The sequence below is a fragment of the Hylobates moloch genome, unplaced genomic scaffold, assembly GCF_009828535.3.
Source record: "Hylobates moloch isolate HMO894 unplaced genomic scaffold, HMol_V3 SCAFFOLD_14, whole genome shotgun sequence".
Lineage (NCBI taxonomy): Eukaryota > Metazoa > Chordata > Mammalia > Primates > Hylobatidae > Hylobates > Hylobates moloch.
The window spans coordinates 99,099,019-99,122,372 of NW_026652289.1; the positions used below are offsets into that span (position 1 = coordinate 99,099,019).

General features: G+C 39.6%; 1 pseudogene; it reads left to right on the top strand.

Moving 5' to 3' along the window:
• The first annotated feature begins 13,910 nt into the window (after positions 1-13,910).
• On the top strand, positions 13,911-14,245 carry LOC116481702 (small ribosomal subunit protein eS27-like; annotated as a pseudogene).
• The last annotated feature ends 9,109 nt before the right edge of the window (positions 14,246-23,354 follow it).

The window sequence follows — 23,354 nt, forward strand, 5'->3', positions numbered from 1 at the left end:
TCAAGTGGGCTTCATCCCTGGGATGCAAGGCTGGTTCAACACACGCAAATCAATAAATGTAATCCAGCATATAAACAGAACCAAAGACAAAAACCACATGATTATCTCAATAGATGCAGAAGAGGCCTTTGACAAAATTCAACAACCCTTCATGCTAAAAACTCTCAATAAATTAGGTATTGATGGGACGTATCGCACATCCAATATCATACTGAATGGGCAAAAACTGGAAGCATTTCCTCTGAAAACTGGCACAAGACAGGGATGCCCTCTCTCACCGCTCCTATTCAACATAGTGCTGGAAGTTCTGGCCAGAGCAATCAGGCAGGAGAAGGAAATAAAGGGTATTCAACTAGGAAAAGAGGAAGTCAAATTGTCCCTGTTTGCAGATGACATGATTGTATATCTAGAAAACCCCATTGTCTCAGCCAAAAATCTCCTTAAGCTGATTAGCAACTTCAGCAAAGTCTCAGGATACAAAATTAATGTACAAAAATCACAAGCATTCTTGTACACCAATAACAGACAAACAGAGAGCCAAATCATGAGTGAACTCCCATTCACAATTGCTTCAAAGAGAATAAAATACCTAGGAATCCAACTTACAAGGGATGTGAAGGACCTCTTCAAGGAGAACTACAAACCACTGCTCAATGAAATAAAAGAGGATACAAACAAATGGAAGAACATTCCGTGCTCATGGGTTGGAAGAATCAATATCGTGAAAATGGCCATACTGCCCAAGGTCATTTATAGATTCAATGCCATCCCCATCAAGCTACCAATGACTTTCTTCACAGAATTGGAAAAAACTACTTTAAAGTTCATATGGAACCAAAAAAGAGCCCGCATCGCCAAGTCAATCCTAAGCCAAAAGAACAAAGCTGGAGGCATCACGCTACCTGACTTCAAACTATACTACAAGGCTACAGTAACCAAAACAGCGTGGTACTGGTACCACAACAGAGACATAGATCAATGGAACAGAACAGAGCCCTCAGAAATGATGCCACATAGCTACAACTATCTGATCTTTGACAAACCTGACAAAAACAAGAAATGGGGAAAGGATTCCCTATTTAATAAATGGTGCTGGGAAAACTGGCTAGCCATATGTAGAAAGCTGAAACTGGATCCCTTCCTTACACCTTATACAAAAATTAATTCAAGATGGATTAAAGACTTATATGTTAGACCTAAAACCATTAAAATCCTACAAGAAAACCTAGGCAATACCATTCAGGACATAGGCGTGGGCAAGGACTTCATGTCTAAAACACCAAAAGCAAAGGCAACAAAAGCCAAAATTGACAAATGGGATCTCATTAAACTAAAGAGCTTCTGCACAGCAAAAGAAACTATCATCAGAGTGAACAGGCAACCTACAGAATGGGAGAAAATTTTTGCAACCTACTCATCTGACAAAGGGCTAATATCCAGAATCTACAATGAACTCAAACAAATTTACAAGAAAAAAACAAACAACCCCATCAAAAAGTGGGCAGAGGACATGAACAGACACTTCTCAAAAGAAGACATTTATGCAGCCAAAAAACACATGAAGAAATGCTCATCATCACTGGCCATCAGAGAAATGCAAATCAAAACCACAGTGAGATACCATCTCACACCAGTTAGAATGGCCATCATTAAAAAATCAGGAAACAACAGGTGCTGGAGAGGATGTGGAGAAACAGGAACACTTTTACACTGTTGGTGGGACTGTAAACTAGTTCAACCATTGTGGAAGTCAGTGTGGCGATTCCTCAGGGATCTAGAACTAGAAATACCATTTGACCCAGCCATCCCATTACTGGGTATATACCCAAAGGACTATAAATCATGCTGCTATAAAGACACATGCACACGTATGTTTATTGCGGCACTATTCACAATAGCAAAGACTTGGAACCAACCCAAATGTCCAACAACGATAGACTGGATTAAGAAAATGTGGCACATATACACCATGGAATACTATGCAGCCATAAAAAATGATGAGTTCGTGTCCTTTGTAGGGACATGGATGAAACTGGAAAACATCATTCTCAGTAAACTATCGCAGGGACAAAAAACCAAGCACTGCATGTTCTCACTCATAGGTGGGAATTGAACAATGAGAACTCATGGACACAGGAAGGGGAACATCACACTGCAGGGACTGTTGTGGGGTTGGGGGAGGGGGGAGGGACAGCATTAGGAGATACACCTAATGCTAAATGATGAGTTAATGGGTGCAGGAAATCAACATGGCACATGGATACATATGTAACAAACCTGCACATTGTGCACATGTACCCTAAAACCCTAAAGTATAATAAAAAAAATTATGGAAAAAAAAAAAGAAAATAAATAAATAAAAATAAATACAAAAAGTCAAAAAAAAAAAAGAAAATATGGTACAAATACACAATGGAGTACTGTTCAGCCATAAAAAAGAATGAGATCCTGTCATTTGCAACAACATGGCTGGAACTGGAGATCATTCTGTTAAGTGAAACTAGGCAGGCACAGAAAGACAAGCTTTGCATCTTCTCACTTATTTATGGAAGTTAAAAATTAAAACCATTTAACTAATTGAGATAAAAAGTAGAAGGATGGTTACCAGAGGCTGGAAAGGGTAATAGGGGTTTGGGAGCAAAGTGGGAATGGTTAATGGGTACAAAAAAATAGTTCTATATAATGGATAGGATCTAGTATTTGATAGCACAATTGTGTGACTTTAGTCAATAATTAAGTTGTGCATTTTAAAATAACTACAACATTATAACTGGATTGTTTATAATACAAAGGATAAACACTTGAAGTGATGGATTTACCCTGATATTATTACACATTGCATGCCTGTATTAAAATCTCACATACCCTGCGAGTATGTACCCACAAAAATTAAAAATATAGTTTTTAAAAAAGAAAATATCTTTAAGAAGTACTCATTGAAAAATTTAGTGATGAGCTTTCAAATACCATAAAAATTAAACTCAAAAACTGCAGAGAGAAGAAAGAATAGATAGATTAGGATCAAAATATGAAGCAAACTATCAATAAAGTAGAAAATATGTAGAGGATACGACGATATTAGAACACTTGTGCACTGCTGGTGGAAATGCAAAATGGTGCAGTTGCTGTGGAAAACAGTATGTTGGATTCTCAAAGAATGAAGAGATTTACCACAGAATACGGTAATTCAACTTCTATGTAATAGACCTAAAGGAAACGAAAGATACAAGGTGATATTTTTACACTCATGTTCATAGCGGCATTATTCACAACAGCTAAAACATGGAAGCAACCCAAGTGCCCGTCGACAGACGGATGAACAAACAAAATGTGGTACACGTATTCAGTAAAGTATTATTCAGCTTTAAAAAGGAAAGGAATTCTGGCGTATGTTACAACTGGGTGAACCTTGAGGCCATTTAACCCTTTTGTAGATCTAGCTTTCCCCCTTCTACAGAAGGAAGGAGTTGGATTTGACAATCAAAAACCGTCCTTGCATTTCTTGACTCTACAGTGGCCCTCTATGAGGCAGTCTGAAGTGTAGTAAGTCTTCACTAATGAGCATCAATGGCATAACATTTTTCAAAATATTCATCCTTTCTAGTGTTTATATACTGACAGAGCCAATCCTAAAATACACTGACGATCATGTGACCCAAAGTTTAAGTGACAGAAGGTCAAAAACTATCTGGCTGCAGAAGCAGCCCTGAGACTTCATTTAATTTGGAAAAAAAAATGTAAAACACATGAGGTGCCTCATTATGTGAGCAATCTGTTGTACAATGAAGTTAATCAAGAATTAGTAAATATGCATGACTCTCCCTTGGCCCTCCACCCATTCAGTATTCATTCTAGAATAACCCATAGTCCTCCATTTTATTATATTTCTGCCCCCACAACTACAGTGGTGTTACAGAGGTCATTTTCCAAGGACTAGGCAGCTACATGTTTCAAAAACTAGGAAATTTTTCTCAACACTTTAAGAAAGGAAGTGGGTAGTCCTTAGAATTCAAAGCTTTTATACTGAATTTCTAGTCATTCAAGACAAGTCTCATCTAAGTGGAGGCCCAGGATGAGGCCTGACAAGAATGGGAGTTGAGGAGAATGGAGTGAGGGTGATATGATGATGGACCATGGGCTGAGGCCTACATAGGATACCACCTGTTAGCAAGTAAGACTCCATTATATTTTTGTTCTTCTGTGGCTATGGCTGAAGGGGAACTATAAGCGGTGAACAGAGAAGAGGAAGTTGAAAATGGTGTGGTGCAGTGCAGTAGGAATGAACAGGACCAGCCTGGACACTGGAAGACCTGGGCTCTAGCCAAGCCCTGCCACTGGCCAGCAGTATGACCTTGAGGAAGTTTCTTTATCTGTCTAGGTCACAATTCTCTCATTTATGAAATATTTAGTAAATGTTCTCTAAAATCTAAGATTCTATAAAGTATAAGGAATTTCCTAAGAGATGGGGTCTGTCACCCAGGCTGGAGTGCAGCTTGAACTCCTGAGCTCAGGCAATCCTCCTGCCTCAGCCTCTCAAGTAGCTACGGCTGTAGGTATTATAAGGCATTTTTTAAAGTTACATGATCTCAAATGTGTTTAATTACTTCCAAATCCCCAGATACTCCTTCATATGAAGAATCCCCATGAGTTGTTCCATAAAAGTCCCAGATGGCCAGCCAGCTTTACTCTCCTTTCCAACACTGTCATTCTCAAAGGTTAAGATTCGTTTACCCTGAAACTGGCTACAGAGTAATATATAGTGTTCTCAATCCTCACTGAACTTCCTGTTCAAAACAACATGTGTGCATGCACACGCACACGCACACGCACACACACACCCCTTCATTTATTTTTACTCCCAAAATTAGAGGACTAACTAAATAACTCATGAAAGTTGCATTCTAAATGCATCTGACTTTTAGAGGTAGTATCCATATATCCTTTAATCCTCCCAGTTCTTGTGAGTTTTTCGCAGAATAAAACATTCACCCACATGTTTCTACTCCACATGAAGACCTCATTTCTCCAGCAGGCAGAACTAAAGTTATAACTTACTATAGAATTATATGGAAATTAACAGGTTGTATACAATCAATGTGAATCCCTTCTCAAACACTCCAGATAAGGTGATTTTCATCCCAAGGTATCACAGCTCTACCATCCATAAGTTATTGTAGGTCCTTTTCTGTCACAAGAGACAATAATTCTGCAGAAATGTTTCGCAAACACTGCCCAGAAGAGCAAAAATAATTCTCCTCTGAAAAAGATCTGAGTGACCTTATAAAAGAGTATCTTTTCAGGTCCAGCTTCTACTAAGCATGGAATTCTAGATAACTTCAGAGAGTTAATCCATTTCTTGGCTTGTGTTTCCCTTGAAGTTTTAGAAAAAAAATTTCTCCTTTTGATCTGCTACATTATTGGCACCCAGACCTAGGCAGATTGGGAGAGAAACTATCCACTCTTAAAGCCAGGCTTGCTTGACTTGGTTTCTATTTTTTATATTTTCTTTTCTTCCCCTCTAATCAAGTGGCATTGTCTTTTCATGGAGGCAGCCATCAGCAGCCTGGAGGATCCCTGGCTTTAAATTCACCCTTTTAGCCAAAACTCTTTAACTACTTTGAATAGGGAAATTGCACCCAAGAAATCCTCTCAGTGTTATTTCCCCCTCTGATGAACAAAGCATCACAAGGTTCTGTCTTTGGGTCCTGCCTTGGTCACCATTTTCTTTCTTTTTTTTTCTTTCACTTTAGATTAAAGGAGTACATGTGTAGGTTGTTACATGATATATTGTATGATGCTGGAATTTGGGGTATGAAAGATCTCATCACCCATGTAGTAAGCATACCCCATAGGTAGTTTTTCAAACTATTCCCCCCTTATTCCCTCCTCTCTCTAGTACTCCCCCAGTGTCAACTGTTCCCATCTATTTGTCAATGTGTATTCCATTTTTACCAGTCCCTTACAAGCGAGAACATGCAGTATTTGGTTTTCTGTTCCTGCATTAATTCACTTAGGATGATGGCCTCCAGCTGCATCCATATTGCTGCAAAGGATGTGACTTCATTGTTTATGGCTACATAGTATTCCATGATGTATATGTACCACATTTTCTTAATTGAGTCAACCACTAGCAGGCACCTAGGTTGATTCCATGACTTTGTTATTGTGAATAGCATGACAATGAACATATGACTGCATGTGTCTTTTTGGTAGAACAATTTACTTTCTTCTGGGTATATACCCAATAATGGGATTGCTGGGTCAAAGGGTAGCTTTTTCCTTTTTTTTTTTTTTTTTTTAATTTAAGATGGAGTCTCACTCTGTCACCCAGGCTGGAGTGCAGATGGCACAATCTCGGCTCACTGCAAAACTCCACCTCTCAGGTTTCAAGTGATTCTCCTGCCTCAGCACCCAAGTAGCTAGGATTACAGGTACCTACCATCATCCTCGGCTAATTTTTGAATTTTTTGCTAGAGACGGGGTTTCACCATGTTGGTCAGGCTGGTCTTGAACTCCTGGCCTCAGGTGATCAGGTGATCCACCCACCTTGGCCTCCCCAATTGCTGGGATTACAGGCGTGAGCCACCGTACCCAGCCAATGGTAGCTCCATTTTAAGTTCTCTGTGAAATCTCCAAACTGCTTTCCCCAGTGGCTGAACTAAATTTACATCACCACCAACAGCATAAAAGTGTTCCTTTTTCTCTGCAGTAGTTTGAGCACCTGTTCTGACTTTAATAATAGCCAATATGGATGTTTCTCCCAAGATGGCCAAATAGGAACAGCTCCAGTCTGCAGCTCCCAGCATGATCGATGCAAAAGATGGGTGACTTCTGCATTTCCAACTGAGGTACCTGGTTCACCTCAATGGGACTGGCTGGAAAGTAGGTGTAGCCCACAGAGGGTGAGCCAAAGCAGGGTGGGGCATTGCCTCACCAGAGAAGTGCAAGGGGTCCAGGGATTTCCCTTTCCTAGCCAAGGGAAGCCGTGAAAGACTCTACCGGGAAAATTGGGATACTGCCACCTAAACACTGCACTTTTCCAACAGTCTTAGCAAATGGCACACCAGGAGACTATACCCCATGCCTGGCTCAGGGGGTCCTATGCCTACGGAGCCTTGCTCACTGCTAGTCTGAGATTGAACTGCGAGGTGGCAAGCATGGCTGCGGGAGGGGCGTCCGCCATTGCTGAGGCTTGAGTAGGCAACCAAAGTGGCCAGGAAGCTCGAACAGGATGGAGCCTACTGCAACTCAATGAGGCCTGCCTGCCTCTGTAGACTCCACCTCTGGGGGCAGGGTATAGCTGAACAAAAGGCAACAGAAACTTCTGCAGTCTTAAACATCCCTGTCTGACAGCTCTGAAGAGAACAGTGGTTCTCCCAGCAAGATGTTTGAGATCTGAGAACGGACAGACAGCCTCCTCAAGTGGGTCCCTGACCCCCGAGTAGCCTAACGGGGAGACACCTTCCAGTAGGGGCTGATTGACACCTCGTACAGCCAGGTGCCCCTCTGAGATGAAGCTTCCAGAGGAAGGCTCAGGCAGCAATATTTGCTGTTCCGCAATATTTGCCGTTCTGCAATATTTGCTGTTCTGCAGCCTCTGCTGGTGATACCCAGGCAGACAGGGTCTGGAGTGGACCTCCAGCAAACTCCAGCAGACCTGCAGCTGAGGGACCTGACTGTTGCAAGGAAAACTAACAAACAGAAAGGAATAGAATCAACATCAACAAAAAAGGACATCCACACCAAAACCCCATCTGTATGTCACCATCATCAAAGACCAAAGGTAGATAAAACCACAAACATGGGGACAAACCAGAGCAGAAAAGCTGAAAATTCTAAAAACCAGAATGCCTCTTCTCCTCCAAAGGATCACAGCTCCTCACCAGCAACGGAACAAAGCTGGATGGAGAATAACTTTGACAAGTTGACAGAACTATGTTTCAGAAGATCAGTAATAACAAACTTCTCCGAGCTAAAGGAGGATGTTCGAACTCATCGCAAAGAAGCTAAAAACCTTGAAAAAAGATGAGACGAGTGGCTAACTGGAATAACCAGTGTAGAGAAGACCTTAAATGACCTGATAGAGCTGAAAACCATAGCACGAGAACTACGTGACGCATGCACAAGCTTCAGTAGCAGATTCGATCAACTGGAAGAAAGGGTATCAGTGATGGAAGATCAAAATGAAGTGAGAAGAGAAGCGTACAGAAAAAAGAGTAAAAAGAAACAAACAAAGCCTCCAAGAAATATAGGACTATGTGAAAAGACCAACTCTATGTTTGATTGGTGTACCTGAAAGTGACAGGGAGAATGTAACCAAGTTGGAAAACACTCTGCAGGATATTATCCAGGAGAACTTCCCCAATCTAGCAAGGCAGGCCAACATTCAGATTCAGGAAATACAGAGAACACCACAAAGATACTCCTCAAGAATACCAACCCCAAGGCACATAATTGTCAGATTCACCAAGGTGGAAATCAAGGAAAAAATGTTAAGGGCAGCCAGAGAGAAAGGTAAGGTTACCCACAAAGGGAAGACCATCAGATTAACAGTGGACATCTCAGCAGAAACCCTACAAGCCAGAAGAGAGTGGGGGCCAATATTCAACATTCTTAAAGAACTTTCAACCCACAATTTCATATCCAGCCAAACTAAGCTTCATAAGTGAAGGAGAAATAAAATCCTTTACAGACAAGCAAATGCTGAGAGATTTTGTCACCATGGAAAGGAACAACCAGTATCAGCCACTGCAAAAACATGACAAATTGTAAAGACCATCAATGCAAGGAAGAAACTGCATCAACTAACGAGCAAAATAACCAGCTAACATCATAATGACAGGATCAAATTCACACATAACAATATTAACCTTAAATGTAAATGGGCTAAATGTGCCAATTAAAAGACACAGACTGGAAAATTGGATAAGGAGTCAAGACCCATCAGTGTGCTAAATTCAGGAGACCTATCTCACATGCAGACACACACATAGGCTCAAAATAAAGGGATGGAGGAAGATCTACCAAGCAAACGGAAAACAAAAAAAGGAGGGGTTGCAATCCTAGTCTCTGATAAAACAGACTTTAAACCAACAAAGATCAAAAGAGACAAAGAAGGCCATTACATAATGGTAAAGGGATCAATTCAACAAGAAGAGCTAACTATCCTAAATATATATGCACCCAATACAGGAGCACCCAGATTCATAAAGCAAGTCCTGAGAGACCTACGAAGAGACTTAGACTCCCACACAATAACAATGGGAGAATTTAAAACCCCACTGTCAACATTAGACAGATCAACAACACAGAAGGTTAACAAGGATATCCAGGACTTGAACTCAGTCTGCACCATGCAGACCTAATACACATCTACAGAACTCTCCACCCCAAATCAACAGAATATACATTCTTCTCAGCACCACATCGCACTTATTCCAAAATTGACCACATAGTTGGAAGTAAATCACGCCTAATCAAATGTAAAAGAACAGAAATCACAACAAACTATCTCTCAGACCACAGTGCAATCAAATTAGAACTCAGGATTAAGAAACTCACTCAAAACCGCACAACTACATGGAAACCGAAAAACCTGCTCGTGAATGACTACTGGGTACATAATGAAATGAAGGCAGAAATAAAGATGTTCTTTGAAACCAATGAGAACAAAGACACAACGTAACAGAATCTCTGGGACACATTTAAAGCAGTGTGTAAAGGGAAATTTATAGCACTAAATGCCCACAAGAAAAAGAAGGAAAGATCTAAAATCTACACCCTTACATCACAATTAAAAGAACCAGAGAAGCAAGAGCAAACACATTCAAAAGCTAGCAGAAGACAAGAAATAACTAAGTTCAGGGCAGAACTGAAGGAGATAGAGACACAAAAAAAATCCCTTCAAAAAATATCAATAAATCCAGGAGCTGGTTTTTTCAAAAATCTAACAAAATTGATAGACTGCTAGCAAGGCTAATAAAGAATAAAAGAGAGAAAAATCAACTAGAAATAATAAAAAATGATAAAGGGGATATCACCACTGATCCCACAGAAATACAAACTACCATCAGAGAGTACTATAAACACCTCTATGCAAATAAACTAGAAAATCTAGAAGAAATGGGTAAATTCCTGGACACATACTCCCCACCAAGACTAAACCAGGAAGAAGTTGAATCACTGAATAGACAAATAACAGGCTCTGAAATTGAGGCAATAATTAACAGCCTACCAACCAAAAAAAGTCCAGGACCAGATGGATTCACAGCCGAATTCTACCAGAGGTACAAAGAGGAGCTGGTACCATTCCTTCTGAAACTATTCCAATCAATAGAAAAAGAGGGATCCTCCCTAACTCATTTTATGAGGCCAGCATCATCCTAATACCAAAGCCTGACAGAGACACAACAAAAAAAGAAAATTTTAGACCAATATCCCTGATGAACGTCGATGCAAAAATCCTCAATAAAATACTGGCAAACCGAATCCAGCAACATATCAAAAAGCTTATCCACCAAGATCAAGTTGGCTTCATCCCTGGGAGGCAAGGTTGGTTCAACACACACAAATCAATAAACATAATCCAGCACATAAGAAGAACCAAAGACAAAAACCACATGATTATCTCAATAGATGCAGAAAAGGCCTTTGACAAAATTCAACAGCCCTTCATGCTAAAAACTCTCAATAAATTAGGTATTGATGGGACATATCTCAAAATAATAAGAGCTATCTATGACAAACCCACAGCCAATATCATACTGAAGGGGCAAAAACTGGAAGGATTCCCTTTGAAAACTGACACAAGACAGGAATGCCCTCTCTCACCACTCCTACTCAACATAATTTTGGAAGTTTTGGCCAGGGAAATCAGGCAGGAGAAAGAAACAAAGGATATTCAATTAGGAAAAGAGAAAGTCAAATTGTCCCTGTTTGCAGATGACATGATTGTATATCTAGAAAACCCCATCTTCTCAGCCCAAAATTTCCTTAAGCTGATAAGCAACTTCAGCAAAGTCTCAGGATACAAAATCAATGTGCAAAAATCACAACCATTCTTATACACCAATAACAGACAGAGAGCCAAATCATGAGTGTACTCCCATTCACAATTGCTTCAAAGAGAACAAAATACCTAGGAATCCGACTTACAACGGATGTGAAGGACCTCTTCAAAGACAACTAAAAACTACTGCTCAACGAAATAAAAGAGGACACAAACAAATGGAAGAACATCCCCTGCTCATGGATAGGAAGAATCAATATCATGAAACGGCCATACTGCCCAAGGTAATTTATAGATGCAATGCCATCCCCATCAAGCTACCAATGACTTTCTTCACAGAATTGGAAAAAATTACTTTACAGTTCATATGGAACCAAAAAAGAGCCCACATTGCCAAGACAATCCTAAGTAAAAAGAACAAAGCTGGAGGCATCATGCTACCTGACTTCAAACTATACTACAAGGCTACAGTAACCAAAACAGCATGGTACTGGTACCAAAAAAGAGATATAGACCAATGGAACAGAACAGAGCCCTCAGAAATAACATCACACATCTACAACCATCTGATCTTTGACAAACCTGACAAAAACAAGAAATGGGGAAAGGATTCCCCATTTAATAAATGGTGCTGGGAAAACTGGCTAGCCATAGGTAGGAAGCTGAAACTGGATGGCTTCCTTACACCTTATACAAAAATTAATTCAAGATGGATTAAGACTTAAATGTTAGATCTAAAACCATAAAAACCCTAGAAGAAAACCTCAGCAATACCATTCAGGACATAGGCAAGGGCAAGGACTTCATGACTAAAACACCAAAAGCAATGGCAACAAAAGCCAAAATTGACAAATGGGGTCTAATTAAACTAAAGAGCTTCTGTACAGCAAAAGAAACTACCATCAGAGTGAACAGGCAACCTACGGAATGGGAGAAAATTTTTGCAATCTACCCATCTGACAAAGGGCTAATATCCAGAATCTACAATGAACTCAAACAAATTTACGAGAAAAAAAATCAAACAACCCCATCAAAAAGTGGGCAAAGTATATGAACAGACACATTTCAAAAGAAGACATTTATGCAGCCAACAGACACATGAAAAAATGCTCATCACTGGCCATCAGAGAAACGCAAATCAAAACCACAATGAATTACCATCTCACACCACTTAGAATGGCGATCATTAAAAAGTCAGGAAACAACAGGTGCTGGAGAGGATGTGGAGAAATAGGAACACTTTTACACCGTTGGTGGGAGTGTACACTAGTTCAACCATTGTGGAAGTCAGTGTGGCGATTCCTCGGGGATCTAGAACTAGAAATACCATTTGACCCAGCCATCCCATTACTGGGTATATACCCAAAGGATTATAAATCATGCTGCTATAAAGACACGTGCACAAGTATGGTTATTGCAACACTATTCACAACAGCAAAGACTTGGAATCAACCCAAATGTCCATCAATGATATACTGGATTAAAAAAATGTGGCACATATACACCATGGAATACTATTGCAACCTTAAAAAATGATGAGTTCATGTCCTTTGAACTGACATGGATGAAGGTGGAAACCATCATTCTCAGCAAACTATTGCAAGGACAGAAAATCAAACACCACATGTTCTCACTCATAAGTGGGAATTGAACATCGAGAACGCTTGGACACAGGGCGGGGAACATCACACACCAGGGCCTGTTGTGGGGTGGGGGGATGGGGAGGGATAACATTAGGGGAAATACCTAATGTAAACGATGAGTTAATGGGTGCAGCAAACCAACAATAAAAAAATTTAAAAATAGCCATTATGACCTGTGTGAGATGCTACTTCATTGTGGTATTGATTTGCATTTCCCTGATTAGCGATGAGCATTTTTTCATATTTTTTTGGCCTCTTCTATGTCATTTTTTGAGAATTATCTGTTCATGTCCTTTGCCCTTTTTCTTAACGGAGTTGTGTTTTGCCTGACGATTTAAGTTCTTTGCTGATTCTGGATATTAGACCTTTGTTGGATGCATATTCTAAGAGTATTTTCTCCCATTCTGTAGGTTGTGTGTTTGCTCTGTTGATAGTTTCACTTGCTGTGCAGAAACTCTTTAGTTTAATTAGGTCCCAATTGTCAATTTTTGTTTTTGTTGCAATTGCTTTTGGTGACTTAGCCAAGAATTCTTGAAGACAGGAAGAGGTTGTCTATCCTGTTCTGTGGGTCTATGTGTCTGTTTTCGTTTGATTACCACTTTCAAGTAATTTAGATGAAGGTTCAGATGGCATCAAGATTTAATTTGCAGATGACACAGCTGGAAGCAGAATTCAGATTCAGAAAGTCTCCCTCATTATGCAATAAGCACTGACCAAAACCAACAGCAAGAAATTTAGCAGTAATGTGTGTAACTTTATTTGGCTAAAAAAAAGTATGTAGAGCCGTTTATGTATTAAGAGGGAGAGAGACAGACCCAAGAAAGTTTTGACTGGAGTCTTTGTGTAGGTCAACAGCACAATCCGACTGCTGAAAACATTGATGTGATCTGGTTAATAGTGATATACACATGAAGAAAGATTATTCCAACATACCTTGTTCTGGTCAAGACCACATACTATGTTCTCTGCTGAGTATAACAGTTTTAGAGGATAAAGAACAAACCAGAAAGCATGTAAAGAATAAATTCTGTACAATCAAGAAATATAGAAGATGTATTTTTAAGAGATCATTCCAGGGAAATTGGGTATTTTCCTAGAGAAGAGAAGACATATGTGAGATGCTATTGAGTGGAAGATGAATTAGACCAACTCTGTACCATTGCAGGGGGCAGACCCAGGGCCAGTGGAAAGAGGTTACACGGTGGCTAGTTTCAATCCAAATCAAGAAAGTACATGCTCGTCCTTTCCGGCGGTGACGACCTACGCACCCGAGAACATGCCTCTCGCAAAGGATCTCCTTCATCCCTCTCCAGAAGAGGAGAAGAGGAAACACAAGAAGAAACGCCTGGTGCAGAGCCCCAATTCCTACTTCATGGATGTGAAATGCCCAGGATGCTAGAAAATCACCACGGTCTTTAGCCATGCACAAACGGTAGTTTTGTGTGTTGGCTGCTCCACTGTCCTCTGCCAGCCTACAGGAGGAAAAGCAAAGCTTACAGAAGGATGTTCCTTCAGGAGAAAGCAGCACTGAAAGCACTCTGAATCAAGATGAGTGGGAAACCATCTCAATAAACGCATTTTGGATAAAAAAAAAAAAAAAAAAAAAAAAAAAAAGAAAGTACATGCTCACAATTTGAGCTCTTGTGCAAAGCAATGGACTGCTTTAGAAAGCCCAAAGCTCCCTAGCAGAGAATCTAACCAGAGTCTGGGAAGACAGCCTGTCAAGAAAGTTAAAGAAATTTCTGAACGGGAGGAACCTTTTAATTGAGCATATTTTGAAATCTTTTTCACTGATACAGAATTGACACAATGTAAGAAGAAGAAAGAACCAGATCTTTAGCCTCAGCTTCACCACCATTATGAAAGGTCATTAGCTGAGAGGGAGGCTTTATTGTACTCCACTTCTCTCATCTTGCACATGTAGAAAACCAGGTCCTGGGAATACAAGTTACTTGCCCAAGACCATACCATTATAAAGCAGCAGCTCTAGATGTCAAAATCAAGTCTGTAGAATAATGTGGATCTATTTATACTGGTGCCGTTAATGTTAGAAAAACAGCCACAGGTGATTTAATGCTAAGTAAAAGAAACACCATGTTTTCTCAGAGAAAAAAAAAATGAAATAGAATGGAAAGAAATCCCAATAGCTATCGCTTTGGGCGACAAAAATGGCTATTTTCTGAAAATTCCAAAATACCAAATTCCAAAATTTTTGTGTTGTGGATATATGACTTTCATAATTAAGTTACAGAGCTCTTGATTCCCCTGTCTAGCAATCCTAATCCCTTTGAGTGAACTGACCCCACTTCGTGACAGCAGAGGGTAGAGATAATAATGAAAGCAGTAGCCTTCTGCTGGTGACCCAACACAAGCTACTCAAGACACAAAGTTCCTCCATTCCCCAAGGCCTTCCTTCCACACTGTGTGTTAACAATGTAACAGGTGAGGTGCTGTGAATTCTTCAACACTTGCTTTGTGTACACTGCCCGCAGCCATCGTAGTTGAAGAGATACTAGGACTGCAAAACCCAAGAAATGTCTGTGCTTGCTTGCTCAGAGCGCTTTTTTTATTTTTAGCCCTGTGATCTTACTCTTTGTCCACTGCAGGCAATTTCTCCAAAAATGGAGCTAACTAGTGCTCTTCTCGAATATTTCATATGCATGTGGCTTGTCACATTATGAAGTCACCAACTGGAGGAAGGACCATTATAACTGAGGCCATTGGAAGGATTGCCCACACAGTCCCATCAGGTGAAGCCTCTGCTCCATTGGGTTGGATTCCAGTAGTTTTCTTAGTTCACCCTCCATGGTTTCCCCCTTCTCCTTGAGTCACCTGAGTCTCCCAATATTTTGCTGAAAGAGATAGCTTCCTGAATCCACTGATTCAATGTTTTGCTTCTTTCCTTAAGTCTTTGACTCCCGAGTACACAGTCCACTTGTTATCAGTCTATACAAAGCCCCTCACCTCTCCCCTCCCCCAGCCAAAACACAGCTGCAGTCGTATGTTAAGACTTGCTACCAGACTGCTTTCCAGAATGGCTTCTCCATTCATCACTACCACTTGTGCTGCACAAAATTTCCTGAGTATCCATGCCACCACAGGCACTAGGGATCGTATGACTCTAACGTTTGCCCTGTACAATGGGTAAAAAGTAGCATATCCTTGTTGTTTTGATTTGCATGTCCTACTAATGAATTTGAATCTCTTTATAGTATGATTACTTTCTAAAGCCAAATCTAAGACACTCTGATCCTAGAGTACACTGGGTTTTCCTTCTGATAAGCACTACCCGGCATTCATATATTGGGCTTTCTCCCTGCAGGCTCTGTGTTCTCTGTACCAGATATTTTGTTGTAGAATAATCCAGGAAGGAACTAGACTAACAGATGGTTGTCTTCTTCTAATTCCTCCCTATTCCAGTCCTTCTCCACAAAGAGGTAAACCTAGATTGATTATTTGAACGCTTGTTCTCAAAGACTGGTGCTCCCTAAACATGGAGACTGCAATTAGCATTGTTTTGGGAACATTGGTCAGAGACGGTAAAGATTGTGATTTCATTAGAAATAGGCAATCTTAATCTTATTGTCACACAAGACAATTCAACTCTTGACAGCTTTCCTATTATGCCAGAGAGATGCTCCTTTGGGTCCCAAAAGTTTCAGCTCCTTTTAATACCATTCCTTAGATTATTTCTGAAAATACTATTGCAGTAGAGTCGGTACCTAATCCCCTGCTCTCTCCCATCTTTTGTGCATTTTCTTTCTTAATTGTTGTATACCTTGCTTACTCCTTGACACTTCAAAAGTCTCCTGGTATCATACTTGCATCAGTCAGACTCTCCCTAAATACCTTTGTAAAACAAGGCCTCTACAGGTCAGTTTCACACAGTCCATGTGAAAATCTATGCTGTGCCTCCAGCCACTTGAAGGATAGGATCTTTTTTTGAATTTTAATTCAAGCAAAGGCACAGCTTCAAATTTTGAAGTCTCCATGTAGTATCCCAAAGGCGTGCTGAACTCACAGAATTTCACAGCTTGAGACAATAATAGTGCTATACTTCTTCATTAAATGAAAAAGATAGAGACTCAGAGAGATCACATGACTTACTCAGTTTCTTAGGACATGTAGCACTAAACCAGAAACCTGACATGCAAGCTACTATTCTGACTGCTATTCCTTATTAGTGGGCAGGAAGAAAGATTCCTTTAAAAAGTTACTGCTCAAGAAGTTCTGTTCATCTCCAAGCCAGGTTTCCCCAGACAGCCTGCCTCTTGACAAGAGTGGCTGTCAAATCAAGACCCATCAGGACCCCAGTTTGAGCCAGATCCCAGGTGACCCTGCAGTTCTAGGGCCTTTGGGGTTGGTGTGAGACTGACCTGCAGGCCCTTTAACAGCAGAGAAAGTCTACTGCAGTGCCACCCTAACTGCCATCTTGGGACATCTCCCAAGCAGAAATCATTTGTGAAGCTACCCCAGACATTTTAACCAAACAAATCAAATGCCTAACATAGGCAGATCAGTTAGTTTTTAGGAGAAATTATACAGAATCAATCTCAGCCATGCTCTACTTTAACCCGAGGAGGACCTTCATAGGACTGTAAATGCTGCAGGTATCATGACGGGGCTTGAGTAGGCCACCTGCAGGTGGGTTTGCCCTATTGTCCACTGACATGGCCTGGCTGTAAGCCTGTGAATCAGGTCACTTCAAGGCACATGGCGTTTAAAAAAAAAAAAAAAAGGAACCCCTCAAATGCTTCCAGCTGCTAAATAGGAAATTAAGCTCTCATCCTAGCTGAAACAATGTTTTGTTGTCTATAAGTATTCCTAGAGAACATACGATGGCTTGCTCTCTGCCAGTGCTGCTTGGACTTTAATATTTACATACAAATACCGCTTGAGTACATCTGGAGTAAGGCTTGTAGTATACTTTTCTAATAGGTTTCTAAGTGATGCTGATGCTGCTGGTCCTCAGACACACTTTAAATGGCAAGACTGTATCTCATTATGGGCTTCTGTGAAGGGGAATCTGTTTCAGGAAATGTAAGAACAAAAAGAGATGACTTTTACCCAGTAATCAGGTGGTATGGTGCGGCATTGTTCCGATAGCCATAGCCCTACAGCTGTAAACTGAAGCAACCTCTAGTCACCGTGACCTGAAACTCAACATTTACTTCTAACAATATCCCCATCAAAGTATGCTGCCTGAAAATTACGCAGTGTTAAATAATGCATCATGACCTGGCCTCCCTACTCATTTCCTTGCTCTCCTACCTGAGTCCCCAAACAAATCCTCTAACCATAAGCATGATGTATAAGCTCTGTGCATTTTCTTCCTTAATTGTTGTATACCTTGCTGTATTTGTGAAATATCCACCCTGAAATATGGGCTTCATGAAAAAAAGATACAAATGCTTTGATTTTTGAAGGAAGATTTCCATAGAGAGCCAAGGATTAAGACCAAAGCTGGCAAAACTGACAAAAGCAATACCGAGCTAAGACCAAAGAAAGTCAACCAAGTACTTCTGTGGAAAGTATCCTAAGGTTGCACGTGAAGGGACAAAACTCTGTCCATTTGGAGGCTACAGAGACAAAATATTCCATACGTAATGCTTAAAACAGGTCTCCAAACTGAATCCTGCTGTTTCAAAGTTTGTAATAAAAATTGACTTGAAAAATAAGGCAATTAACCCCAAACAATAGCCCTCAGAGTGTTACTCTGAGTGGGTAAGGACACTGAGTGGATAAAGATTAATGATTATTCATTCCAGGATGAACCGCTGGCTTTCGGCCCCTTAAGGAAACCTGACACTTTGAAAAGCCACCCAAACAAGACAGACACACACTGCAGTGCTTTAAGCACAACCAGCAGAGCAGATACCATCTCACCTGATGAAATGGGAATTTAGAGAGTGATCCCTTATATCAGGATGATGAACTGAAACACCTAAAAATTTCTAACGAGCTATAAAATAAAAACGACGTTCCAAGTCAAGGAGAAGCTGCGGTGCATTTCTAAGTGCAGTGCTAACACTAAAAACGGAATTTCTACAAGGATTTCTGTTGATCTCATTGGGAAAGAAAATGGCACAATGAATCTTCTGTACCCCCTTCAGTAAGAGTGAAAGCCCAGTGACTAGAAGAGTTTGATTCTACAAAGAAACTTGTGGAGCCAGTTGTAAGTTTTGCTCTGAATCAGTCACTGGTGAACCTTTACTTTTTAAAAAAGCAAAAACAAAGAAAAATAATGAAGTTTCAGAGCTTCATAGCTGTGTATCTGTCATGGCAACACAGGATAAAATCCTGAACAAAGTAGAGAGAAAAGACAAATTTTTAGCCTCTGCCTTCTTCACTACAAGTGATGTCACTGTCAGGATAACAAATAGTGATGCTGGAACACAGATTCTGAGAGCTATAGATAGTAAGAGATGAAAGGGTCAACCAACATAGGGAATGGGGAAGCAATGGAACCACTCCCAGCAGAGCTATCTCTTGTTGCTTTTTCAGGCCTTCTTGGGAAAACGAGGGATACATTTCATGTTTGAAGCCTGGTACTTTCTTAACCATCTTGCTCACACTGCAGCTCAGTTCAGGAAAGGAAACAAATTAATTTCTTTTCCAACTGCTATTAATAAGACAAATGGTGATTCTAAGAAAGTACAACGTTATCCAAAGGAAATGAACGACTTGAAAAGCTCAGATACTAGTAATGGATTCAAACAGCGCTGTGAAATTCTTCTAACACCAACTCTTGGAGTAGCTAGAGTTCATGAATCACCAAAACTATCAGGATGTACTCAACTGTATGAAAGCCACTGGGGGCAATGAAGAGCTCCAGTTAAAAACCTTGGTCCAGAAAACTGATGTTTTAAACTCTGTTGCAATTCAGAGACATCATGGAGAGAAGAGATGAACTAATAAGCAGGATACTTTTATGGGAGCTCATGAGTAAAACTACATGTCTTACAATGGGAAAGTTCACATTAGTCATTTTCATTCAATAATGTAAGTTGGAAAACCAAGAGCCTCCAAAAACGAATCCTTGTTTCTGGCAGCAGATGAAAACAAATGCCCCAAAATGTGCTTGTTCCCATGTGCTACCAGAAGTGGCAATAATATGATCAAGTCTGGTGGCCATTTAGTTTGGTTCCATCTCTCTCTGAGTTTTCATCATAGACTTTGTCAGGGGAAAACACAGGATGAAACTGAGAATGCTGTAGACTGGTTTAAGATATTTCATAACATTCATTACAAAAAAGGAGAAGGGACGGGCAAGCAGATTATGCAGGTGCCATATCCATGGAAGAGAAACATGTTTTATATTACAAGTGAAAAATCAGTAACTGGTTACTTGGCCTCAAGCCACACAAAATAGTAAATAAAATCTGACATGATAACATATTATGATGATGTCCCATGAGATGTTCTGAATTTGATTACGGGGACAAAAGGGACTACTAAGACAAAGTCATCTAATAAATCTAGTGATACGGTAGTAATTAACTATTAGTAGTCCTAAATGGCAGGTGACACATCAAAAAAGTTAAATGTGTGATTCTGCAAGCCTTAAGTCTGTACTTGAGTGATTGAAATCCTGTTTATCAGTGAAAGCTTTAAACTTTATCTTTTTTAATATAAGCATTATCAAAATACACACAAAATCATGTAAGAAATGTTTTGGCTTTTTAAAATTAATTGCATACTAGTTTTGTTAGAATCATTTTTTCCATTAGCCAAAATACATTGGAATTCTAATTCTTTTTGAAATAGTTATTTAGAAGGGTCTGATTGATTTTAGCTTAATTGGATATATTTAATGTGTATCTCTAAACAAAACATTCAGCTTCCTTTTGGTTTTGGAGTGTTTTTTTTTTTTTTTCTGTCTTACATCACAAAATGTATCGTCTTCCCATGTTTTTAATGTATAGTTTACACAGCAAAAACTGTAATCGTTATTTCATCCTGCTTTTTTGGACCCTTCTCCTGAAGAGCTTGCAGTTGAAGAGGAGAAAACAGTCATGTAAAACCACCCAGAATAAAACAACTCACACTCTGAATACTTACAGCTCTTCAATCTTTCTAATCATGTAGAGATTTATCATGCATATTAATTTTAATTATACAACTATAGATGATTAGGTGAACTCATTCTCCCTCAAATTTGCTCTTGTTTTCCTCATTGTAAGAGAAGTTGCTTGAGAAAAAGAATCTCGACTGAGTCTCAAGGTTTAATTCTCTGTATTATTGCCTTGCTGACTGCATTGTTTTTTCATCATGCTTACATAGGAAGCCATGCTTTGCTAAAGCCTGATGCATTCTGAAATAACATCTATCTTGCAAGATTCCCAGTGCCCTTGTCAAACTTTGATGAATCAGCTTAAATTATTCAGATGCAAATAAGTTAGAAGAGAACAAACTTACTCTGAAAACCTCTGTTTTAATGACATTTACCTCTAGAAACCTAATTATATTCATTCCTTGCTCCTAGAAGCTCCATGACCACAAAGACCACAGGGGTCTTTGTTTAGTCCTATCTTCCCAATGCCTCATACGTTTTTTGACACATAGTAGACACCAACATATACTTCTTGTATGTACAATTAAACCTCTAACACTACCCAAGAAAATACAACTGGAAAGAATTCTCTAAGTCTACTTCCAGTCCTATGGATCTGGTCTTGATCGGTTTCTCCAGGTGTTGTCAGGCCCTTTAGATGTTCAAGTTGTCAGCAAGACCCATATTCCCTTCTCAAGGTTCCTATGATTCAAGCTCATGTAAGAATTGTACTCCAGCTTTCAATTTTAGCTCTTACAATTCAAGTTCGTCAAAAATAAACTGTATACCAGCAGAAATAAGAAAAATTTCCTCAAGGCCAGTATTCAAGGACTCAATTTAGCGTCTATTTCAAAGGAGGTAGGCTTTCTGATCTCTTTTTGATTACTTATTCTAGGGCAGAAAATAGAGAAAGATGACAGTTAATTTTAGGTTTTGTTTTCTCATGCAAGGCACTGAGAGGAATTCCCTTTTACCACCATTTTGCACTGGAAACACTAATAGAGTAAGTATGTGTAATTTCTAAGCAGAGAGAACGTCATTTTAGATCATTTTAAAATATGGCACAACATAAGGTCTTTTGGTTCCTTTCCCTTAAAGCAACAAATTTCCATTTTCTCCTGGCATGGAGTTTTCAGAGCATTAACATCCACACTTTAGGAACAACAGTTCCACTTTTCCAAAGAAAAGGAAGAATTATCAATGGCCAAGTTCAAAGGACTCTCAGCCCAATACCAAGGGTGTTCAAGGGTTATTTGGAACATCTGGAGTAATTTTATGTCCCATATACTTATAAAACCATCTGAACACCTGACACTGTTTATGTCTACTTGTTCATAGGACACGTATCTTGAGGGGAGTGTGTATCTCGCTCTTTTCCATAGCTCAAGTGCCTGACACTCTGGTGTCATTTATTACATGAATAAACAAATGTTTTAATCAATCCATCTCTAACCCATATAGAAAGTTAGAATCCTGAACAAGTTTCCAGTGAATAAACAACTTCATTCATGGTTTGTCAATGGTTATTGTCTTCCATGTCAAAGGGATGCCCTTCCACAGTAGAATACCTTGTTCTTTCCTGAAACCTTTTCTTTCTTTTAACTTGCGCCTGTTTAAAACTGGCACATCGAATCAAACTGGATCATGGAAGGCCATTCCTATCACTTTTATTCTATGTTAAACTCATTTCCTGACTATAAGATTGGTCACTGCAAATTATCCTATTCATCTTTTCCCTAAGTTTTTGAGTGACAGCTCAAGTTACATTAACAAATATTCATTAAGCATCTAGTAGAACACTTTGTAAGCATTATGGAACCTTTAAAATGAGATCATTGCACCCAAGGTGCTTACAATCTAGCTAACTTTTGAAAACGTCAGTAACAATAAACATTTTCAATAAGACATTGAGACAATAGCTTTTCAGAACACAACTTTTCTCTTTAAAAAACCTTCTCCCCTTTCTCTGCAGTTTAAACTCAAGAACAACTATCTGTAGGATGCTTTTCCAGTGCATACAGAGTCATCTGCCACCATGCCCAGACTCCGGCACCTGGGAGGCTCCTCGTTGGGTGATTTATTGGAGTGGAAAAAAGTCAAAACTCTGTACAAACAAACCTGAATTAGAATCCTGGTTCTGCCACCCTAAGTCTATGTGACTTTGAGAAATCAATTTCTCTCAGCCTCAACTTTCTCACCTGTAAAACTGTCAAGATAATCTTTACCATACAAAATTATTAAAAGACAAACTAACATTTTGACATAACCAGCACAAAGATTTTTATAACTTCATGTTCCTTCATGTTGAGATGTGTTTCCTCAAGCCACTGAAAATCCTAGTCATTTGTGTTAATGTTTTGGTTCTGTTTTGTACTAGATGCTGTATCTATTAAAAAGGAAATAACCTCTTAACATCTCCAAGGTGCCTATGGCCAACTCCATCTACAAACACTCCCCCTCAGAAAAAAATTTAAAAGGATAAAACCTTTCTTTGGATGTTGCTAGTGACAGCAATAAGCCCAGAAATTCAGAGAACAAAGTTCATTTTCATGACTATAGATAAAGTTGAAAAAAACCAGCCCCCAGTGTGTCTTTATTTCTAGTAAACAACTTTTTCTCTGCTAAAGAACTCCATTTTCATCCCATCTTC